Source organism: Chionomys nivalis, chromosome 9 (assembly GCF_950005125.1).
Source record: "Chionomys nivalis chromosome 9, mChiNiv1.1, whole genome shotgun sequence".
Taxonomy (NCBI): domain Eukaryota; kingdom Metazoa; phylum Chordata; class Mammalia; order Rodentia; family Cricetidae; genus Chionomys; species Chionomys nivalis.
In genome coordinates, this window is record NC_080094.1 from 54,408,987 (window position 1) to 54,418,074 (window position 9,088).

Below are 9,088 nucleotides of genomic sequence, written 5' to 3' on the forward strand. Positions count from 1 at the left end.
CTGTAAACACAGGTGGCTGAGAAAAGGAGCATTGTGAATGCAAGGCCAAAACCTGGGGAACATAGCAACCCCTATAAAAATACTTTCGGGGCTGAAAAATATCTAAGCAGCGATTGAGAGCACCCTGATGATGTTTGCGAATTAGCTGCTGTGGGTGTGCATGTGGCTCTCACACTTGGTTGCACACTACTTCACGCATCATCTTCAGTGGAAATGGGGAGCAATCTATCGTCTAGTCAGGCTGACTAAGATTTTAGGAGTGACCAGTAGCTAATCAAAGTTACCATCCGCTGGGTGTGGTGACACACACCTTTAATCCTAGCACTAGGGAGACAGATTCCCATGGATCTCTGGCCATCTGAGATGAGCTCAAGACCAGCCTAGTCTATACAGGAAGCTCCAAAATGGCCAGAGCTACTAGTAAGATCTGATCAAACAAAAATAAAAGAAAAATTATTATTAGTTATTATATTAGTAGTATTAATGGTGCTAGTATTTAGCTTTTTAAAGGGCAGAACTTATATTTCCCAAGCTGTATTTGAAGTAGCAGCAATCCTCCTGCCTCAGCCTACCAAATGCTAGGATTACAGAGAAGTAAGTATGCACCACCACACCTATCTTACATCCTATTTCTTAAATTTCCCATCTAAGGAGGGGGTAATAACCACAATCACTGCATTATAGAAAGCACAGTAGAGCCACGTGTGGTGGGCACATGTGTAATCCCAGCACTCCAGAGTGGGAAACAGAAGGATCCAGAGTTCAGAGACTGCTTCAGCTACAGAGCAAGTTGGAGGCCAGCCTGGACTAGCAGAGAACTGCTGTTGTTTTTATTTTTTTACTCTTTTGGGGACCACCACCTAGCTCCCAAATAAGTTATACATGGAGAATTATTTTTACTTATTAATATGTGGTCTTAGCTTGACTTGTTTCTTAGCCTTTCTAATTTAAATTATCCCAACTACTTTTTGCCTCTGGACTCTTTTCTTACTTCTGACTCTCACTCTGAGGCTGGCTGAATGGCTGGTCCCTGACGTCGTCCTCCCCTAGTTCTCTCATTGTTTGCTCCTTTCCCTCTTCCAGAGTTCTCCTTTATTTATCCTCTCTGCCTGCCAGCCGCGCCTATATTTGCTCCTGCCTTGCTATTGGCCAATCAGTTCTTTATTAGGAACATCAGGTGTTTTAGACAGGCAAAGAAACAGTTTCAGAGTTAAATAAATGCAGCATAAACCAAAGCACATACCTTAAAATAATATTCCCCAATATTCCCCCTTTTTCCTTCCTAAACAAGAATAACTTTAACATAGTAAGACTGAATGTAATAAGAACAATTATCAAATAAATATTACATTCACAGTGTACTGAATTCCAACTCATTTGTGTCTGGTAAATTTAAAGAAAATACTCCATAATCTATCCCATATTAGTAAATCCAAAATTTTATACCTAACTTACTTCTTATCATATGTAAGAAAAACTGCAAATATAACTATCTAGTCTTCAACTCCATCAAAGGTACCAGAAGGATATAATATATAGCACAATTTATAAAAACCCAGAAACATATATTGGGGTTTAACATGAAGGTGAGAAAAGCAAAACAGTCACTGGCTCTTATCTCTACCTCATCTGAAAGGGTAATCCTGCCTTCAGGAATCTCAGAATAAGACTGTGTCTGAGAGCTGTCTCCTCCCATTTTATATTCCTCTCTAGGGCTGGGATCAAAGGCATGTACCACTACTGCCTGTTTCTATGGCAAACTAGTGTGGTTACTGGGATTAAAATTGTGTGTCAACACTGCCTGGTCTGTAAGGCTGATCGGTGCGACTGTTTTACTCTCTGATCTTCAGGCAAGCTTTGGTTATTAAAATACAAATGAACTATCACTACAATAACATTACTTAAATGAACAAAAAAGTGCATTGCAAAATGATTGACTTCCAAAAATTCTAGAAATGACAGAGACCTCTGACTGCCTGGACAATCACCCAAAGTTTCACTGCAACATTGAGGCATCCATCTTCAGCCATTGGCCAAGAGTAACTGGCAGACTTTTCAGTGAAGCAGGAAATTTGAAAGATTGTCCCACTTATCTGGCAGTTTGTCAGTCATTTCCTCTGTTTCCTGCAGAAAGTCTGGCAGTTTCTTCGGGAAAGCAGGAACCCTGAAGTACCAACCCACCTTGTTTTGGCAAAGTTCAATGGTCACTTTCCTGTGGGTCCTGCATGTTCAGTTTATACAACATACTGTCAAGCAGTCCAGGCACGAGCAGCTTCTTTCCCCAATTGGCTAGCCTTGCCACATTGAAAGCAAACTCCATTAGGAGTTTCATCGATGCCCATCATCTCTGAAGTAATAAAGAGAACTTTCTAGGGCCTGCCTTTAAAGTTTTCACTCAGGGTTCAAAAAGAGATGTCACAATAAGCATAGGGACTTAGGTCTGATGGCTATAAGAAGAAACTCTTCTTTCACACGTCTTTCTTTATTTCTCTCCTGTTACAAATTTCCAAGCATTTATAAATTATTCATTAACAACTTGTTAGTAATAAAAAAAACTACAAGGAAGATTCTCAGGGACATAGGCATTCTTTGAAGAGACACAGCCAAGCTTATCAGTTAGTTTGTAGCTAACCACAACTGCAGCTGTGGGGAGGCTCTGGTCTTCTCTTAAAGGGGCCACTACAAGTTACAGAAGGGAGAAAACTAAACCATCGAGAGATGTAAGGAAAAGGCAAAGAACACATGCATTGTTTTAAATTTCTTAAGTGTGATTAATAATATTTGGGCATGGTTAGTTAATAAACAGTCATTTTTTAATCACCATAATCTCAGGACTGAAACAAAAAAAGTGCATCATAAGCTGGTACAAAGTGCTAATTATTACTGTTTTGAATCAGATCAGGGAGGTGTTAATGAAGGAGACACAGGTGCAATTGATCGCTTGAAGGACTATAACAAGGACAGACACCTGCAATACTGTCTAATTGTCACAAATATTTGAAGGACTTATATCTAACAAGGCCAGATATCTGTTTCTGCTCTGTGGAAGTTCCTCCTGTGATCTCTCCACAAGGACATTCCGTCTGGCCATTTTGCCCTGTCAGTCAGGCTATAGACAATCAGCTTCAAAGTTTCTCATCATAAAATGGGGAAAAGACTAGATTATGAGAGCTTATTTTATAAACCAGAGAATACAGTGTAGGAGGCAGTCATCCTATTAACAGAGCGCAGGTTGTTGTCCCGATGTGTGAGGAATACCACTGGTAAGGGTCCCAAGGCTGAGTTAGCAGGGGAGCATGTTACCACACAAGAGAATTAGAGACAGCGAGCGAATCAAGAGACAGCATAGTTAATGTGCTGTTCCTACTAGAATTTAAACCCCATAAGATGTGTAAATCTCTGGTGGGTTACCTTCCAAATGTCAGCAGTCATTACCATGTGTCTTTGTGGGTTCCATCAAAGGAAATTTGTGCTGTCAGGAGCAGATGTGTCTCATTGCCATGAAAAGTCCTAAATTCACAAAACATGTGAAATGCCATATTCTGTAGGTCTTTGAGATGGCTTGAAGACCATCTATCTAAAATATATCTCTATATGATCTGGAAAGCATACCTAACATATCTACAATTTTGGTTGTTATAAGTGACTAACCACTAACCTCTGTTTCCTGATTATCTTATATAGTTCATAATAATAGTTTTCAAAAACTAGAACTTTACCTTACATTTTCAAATGAACTGCCTAGGTGCAATACCTTAAACAAGAGCAGAAACATATATATATATATGTATATATATATATGTATGTATATATATGTATATATATAATATGTTGTAACAAAAATAGCCTTAAATTGGTATTAATATACAAAAATCCTTTAAGCAAGAGTAGAAGCATATATACAGTGTGTTTTCACAAGACTGGCCATAAATTTGTATCAATATACAAAAGTCCTTAAAACAAGAGTAAAAACATATATACGGTGTAAGAAAATTGACTCTGAGTCCGTATCAATATGCCAAAATCCATGCCAACACAAAATATCTATGATTAATAGTTGTTTTTTAAAATCCTATATTCATATATTCCCCTAAATCATAACAAACATTCAGGACCCACAAAATGACCAAACACCTTCTACATTCCAGTTCTTGGGAATGTGAACGTTGTTTTCTCTAGACTGCTTCCTGCTGAATGTGGGCAAAGGCATTTTTAGGGTCCCTGAGATAATTTGAGATAATGATCAAGCCCTGGGAAGATCAGCAGTAACCTTTGTTGATAGATAACACCTGTCAAGTTTCTGGTGGTCTCCTTGATCAAACCAGATCCATATCAACCTAGAACAAATCCACAGCCTCTTGTTTCCTGTGGGAACAAAAGCAAAACCGCTTCTCCAAAGCATTTTTGATTTCCATTTGACAAACACATTTTTGACTTTTTTATCTTAAAATATCCAGGCTTGTTTATTTCTACAATCCCTCTTTTAATTCCAAGCCTCTTAGCAGCTGTCCTTTGCTTTTCAGCCATCAAAAAATTCAAAATAAACACAATGCTAGAAAGGGTCCAGCCTCCCTGGGTTTCCTATATTCACATGGCTTTTTTTTTTTTACTCAGTCTCTTTAAATACTTTCTTATTTTTAATCTATTTCTTTCTATGACTGTCTATGCCCACTTTCTTTTCTTTCTTAAGCCTACACGCATTGCAAAACACACTGGAAGCTATTTAGAGGTTTTTCTGTCTGGATCTCTTTTACTGTGTATCTTTTAGCATTTTGACCACATGAGCAAACTTTAGACAGCTAAGCTACACCTGGATTCTCCGCATGCTCTATAGGCTGGCTCTGCCCACTCTCGGGTCAGGTTGCGAAAGCTTGCAGGTCAGTCAGGTCGGAGGAGCATGACTAGGAGCTGCATTCAACCCGCCAGAGCTCTAGAATGCCTATACTTGCCTGCATTTTCTACTCAGTGTTTTTGTTTCTATTTAGCATTAAAAAATGCTGTTTAAGTGTTTTGCTGCCAGCTTTTTCTTAAAGGAGCTGTATATATATATTTTTTAACTTTCTTAGGCACTACATGTAAATATGACCCCACGTTGGGTGCCAAAATATTGTTTGTTTTTTATTTTACTCTTTTGGCTTTTTTACTCTTTGGGGGCCTGCCACCCAGCTCCCAAATAAATCACACATGGAAACTTATTCTTACTTGTTAATGCTCAGCTTTAGCTTGGCTTGTTTCTTTCCAGTCTTTCTAACTTAATTTATCCCAACTCCCTTTTGCCTCTGGTCTTTTTTTGTTTTCTTACTTTTGTATATATTACTTTCACTCTTACTCCATGGCTGGGTGGCTGGGTGGCTGGGTGCCTGGCCCCTGATGTCCTCTTTCCCTTGTTCTCTCATTGCTTTCTCTTTTCCCTCTTCCAGATTTCTCCTCCTATTCATCCTCTCTGCCTGCCAGACCCATCATCTATCCTTACTCCTGCCTTGCTATTGTCCCTTTAACTCTTTATTAGGAACATCAGGTGTTTTAGAGAGGTGAAGAATCACAGCTTCACAGAGTTAAACAAATAGAGCAAAACAAAAGTCACACACCGTAAAATAATATTCCCCAACAGAGACCCTGTCTTAAACTATCTCCCTCAAAAACTAAAACAAATAAACAAAAAACAAACAAAACCCTCTTTTCAGGATAGAACTTCTGTTTCAATCAGATGTCAATAAAACAAAAATCTTTAAAACATAATTATTTTCTGTTTGCAACAAGGGGTTTTTCAGTCTGCACTCTGGCTCTCTGTATTTCAGGCCTTTCTGTTTTCTTCTGTACGAGTCTTCTGGAGACAAGGGACACATCTATAGCTCAGTTCAACCTCTGGCCTTGGCTCTGTGTCACAGTGCCAGATGAGCTGTCACAGGGGTGGCAGGCATATGTGAAACTGGCTGCCAGTCACATAAACACCCTGCAAACCTGAAGTCAGGGAGTTCTAACCCCGGTTCTCCTTAGCCAGATCCTAAACACACCTCCCTCATAGCTTCCTGCTAACAGAGGGATAGGAAGGCAGATGTATCCCCTGTTCTGGATAAAGTTGCTTACTTTGGCAAATTTTATTAACACATGTGTGCTGGTTAGTTTGGGTCAAGTTGACCCTGGGAGAGAAAACCTCAACTGAGAAGATGTCTCTGTCAGATTGGCTTGTCACATGTCTGTGGGACAATTCCTTGATTGATGGCGATTCGTGTGGGAGAGTCCAGCTCACTGTGGGCAGTGCCACCCCTGGGCAGGTGGTCCTGGGTCATAAAAACAAGCTGAGCAGCTCATGAGGAGGAAGCCAGTAAACAGTACCCTCCATGGTTTCTGCTTCGACTTCTGGTCCCATTTCCTTTCATGATGTACTGTGAGCTTTAAGATGAAATGAACCCCAAGTTGCTTTTGAATCATGGTGTTTATCGCAGGAGCAGAGAGCCAAGTAGGACAGGAATGATCCCTAGAACATACTGCTCAGGCCCTGGGAGGGGATGTGCTAGAAGACAAGCTTAAATGACATCATGCCTCAATAGCCACCTCTGCCCAGCCCAACACGTAGTAAAGTAAGCAGAGAAGTGTGCAGTGTTATCATTGGCTCTTTCTGGAAGGTTTTGAAATCTCTTGTGGTGACTGCTAAGGTCAGCAGCCCCAGCTCCATTTCCTCCCAGGTTCTGGTCCAGCAGGAAAGACAGAGTGTCTCCTAGAATTTTATGCACCCAGAATTTGCTCACATGGGCTTGGGTCATGAGTTCAGTGAGCCAAGCACCAAGGTCAGGGCAGTTCCATGAGTTAGACAGCTTAGGGCTACATGCCACATTCTATGCTTTCTAAATTTTTTGTTAATTAACTTTGTGCGCATTTACATGCCTGAATGTCTGTGTGTACCGCAGGCATGCCAGAGCCTGCAGAGGAGGCATCGGATCCCCTGGAGCTGGAGTCACATGCAGTTGTGAGCCACTCATTGTGGGTGCTGGGAACACAACACGGGTCCTTTGAGAGAACGGGACATGCTGGGCCATCTCTCTAGCCCCCACATGCTATGTTCTTGGAGCTAGGATTCTCCAACCATGAAGCAGAGCACAAGGGAAGGGCTGGTTTCTGAGAGGAGGACTGGGAAAACTAAGCAGCTGTGGATGCTGAAGGGGGGGGACCACAACTCACTGTTGATTTGAATAGAACAAACTTGGAGAAGACTGGGCAAAGGAAGGGAGCCCGCAAGGGAGAAGCATGCTGGGGAAGAGAGGTGCCTGAAAGCTCCTCCAGCCTGGCAGCTTAGCTTGGGACTGCTCTGCATGTCCACAGAGCAGCTCAGTGCCTTGGGTGAAGATAAGGGACCTTTGCTCAGCCCAGCTGTGCCTACCCCATTCTCAGCCACCACTTCTCTGTTTGCTGTCTGTCTTCCTGTTCTGGACTCCTGGGCCTTCTGAGCTTCTCCCCTTTAGCTTCTTATTTACAGTCCATGCAGGGCCTTTGTGGCGTGAGCTTTAGCGCTTGGCATCCCAACCGAGTCAATCCTAGGCTTCATCATTTTTGGAGACAATGTGGGTAAGTTCTCAATCCTAAACATCTCCTATCACCCATCAGAAGCCCATGGCCTGCTGGGAGTCTTGAAGCTGAGTTCCGGCAGTTTAAGCCTTTTTACAATTGTTCATTCTCTCTCTCTCTCTCTCTCTCTCTCTCTCTCTCTCTCTCTCTCTCTTTCCCTCCTTCCCCTTCTTTTCTTCTGCTTTTTGAGACCTGGTCTCACTATATGGTCCAGGCTGGTCCAGAATTCACTATGTAGACCAGGCTAGCCTTGAACTCAAGGCCATCTTCCTGCCTCTGCCTCTTGAACGTTCCCACTACACCCAGGGCATCTTTCTCCCTGATATTACACTTGGTTTGTGAAAGTTAAAAATATTTCTTACTCGATCATTTTTCATTTGTTCATAGACTATTCTCAATTTTCTTTTTTGGCTGATTTGATATAGTTTTCTTTAGGCAGGGTTCACTGTGTAGCTCTGGGCAGTCTGGAATTTGATATTTAGGCCAGTCTGGCCTGGGAGTCCCAGAGATCTGCCTGCCTCTGCCTTCTCAGAGCTGGGACATGTTCTTCCATTCCAGACATTTTAGATTTTTTTTAAGTAATTTATTTATTTTATGAGCATTGGTGTGTATGTCTCTGTGTTGGATCCCTTGAAATTGGAGCTATAGACAGTTTTGAGATGCCATGTGGGTTCTGGGAATTGAACCAGGGTCCTCTGGAAGAGCAGTCAGTGCTCTTAACCGCTGAGCCACCTCTCCAGTCCCTTAGATTGTTTTTTTAATGAGTTAGCATTAATCCAGTTTCACTTGTTGGTTGACTCCTTCCGCCATGGGGATCCAGATATTGAACTCAAGTCATCAGGCTTTGTGGCCAGCGCCTTTCCCTGCTCAGCCTTCTGGTCGGCTCTTTATTCTCTGATTTATGATGAACTGACACTCTCGTCGTTTTAGGAGAGCACTGATTGCTCTGACACTAAGCAAACTGTGGCTTTCTGACGCTTTGCTCTATAGTGCTCATAACCTGAGAGTTTTCTGACTATGAAGTCTACCATTTGGTTCTGCTAGAAACCTCTGTGGAGACGGCTCAGTGGATAAGGCATAGGCAAGCATAGGACCGACATTTGGGATCCCCAGTACCCACATACAAGCTGTGCTCATGGTAGAAGAGATGGCTCAGGCATCACTTGCTACTCTTTCAGAGGCTCAGAGTTTGGTTCCTAGCACCCAACATCAGGCAGCTCATGACTGTCCTGTAAGTCCAGCTCCAGGGGATCTGCTGCATATCCATGGTAGACATGTACACAGACACACACATACACATAAACAAAACTTAAAAAAAAAATACCGTGTTCCGTGAACAACCTTGCCTCAGTGAATGAAGTTGGGGAGTAACCTAAACACCTGCCATCAACCTCAGGCCCCCACATGTGCAGCACACACCTGTGCCTGCACTCATGCATACACACACGCGCACACACGCACACACACACCAGGGAAGGAAAGGAGGAAGAAGCCCCTGCACTCGTAGGAGCTGCCGACGCAGAGT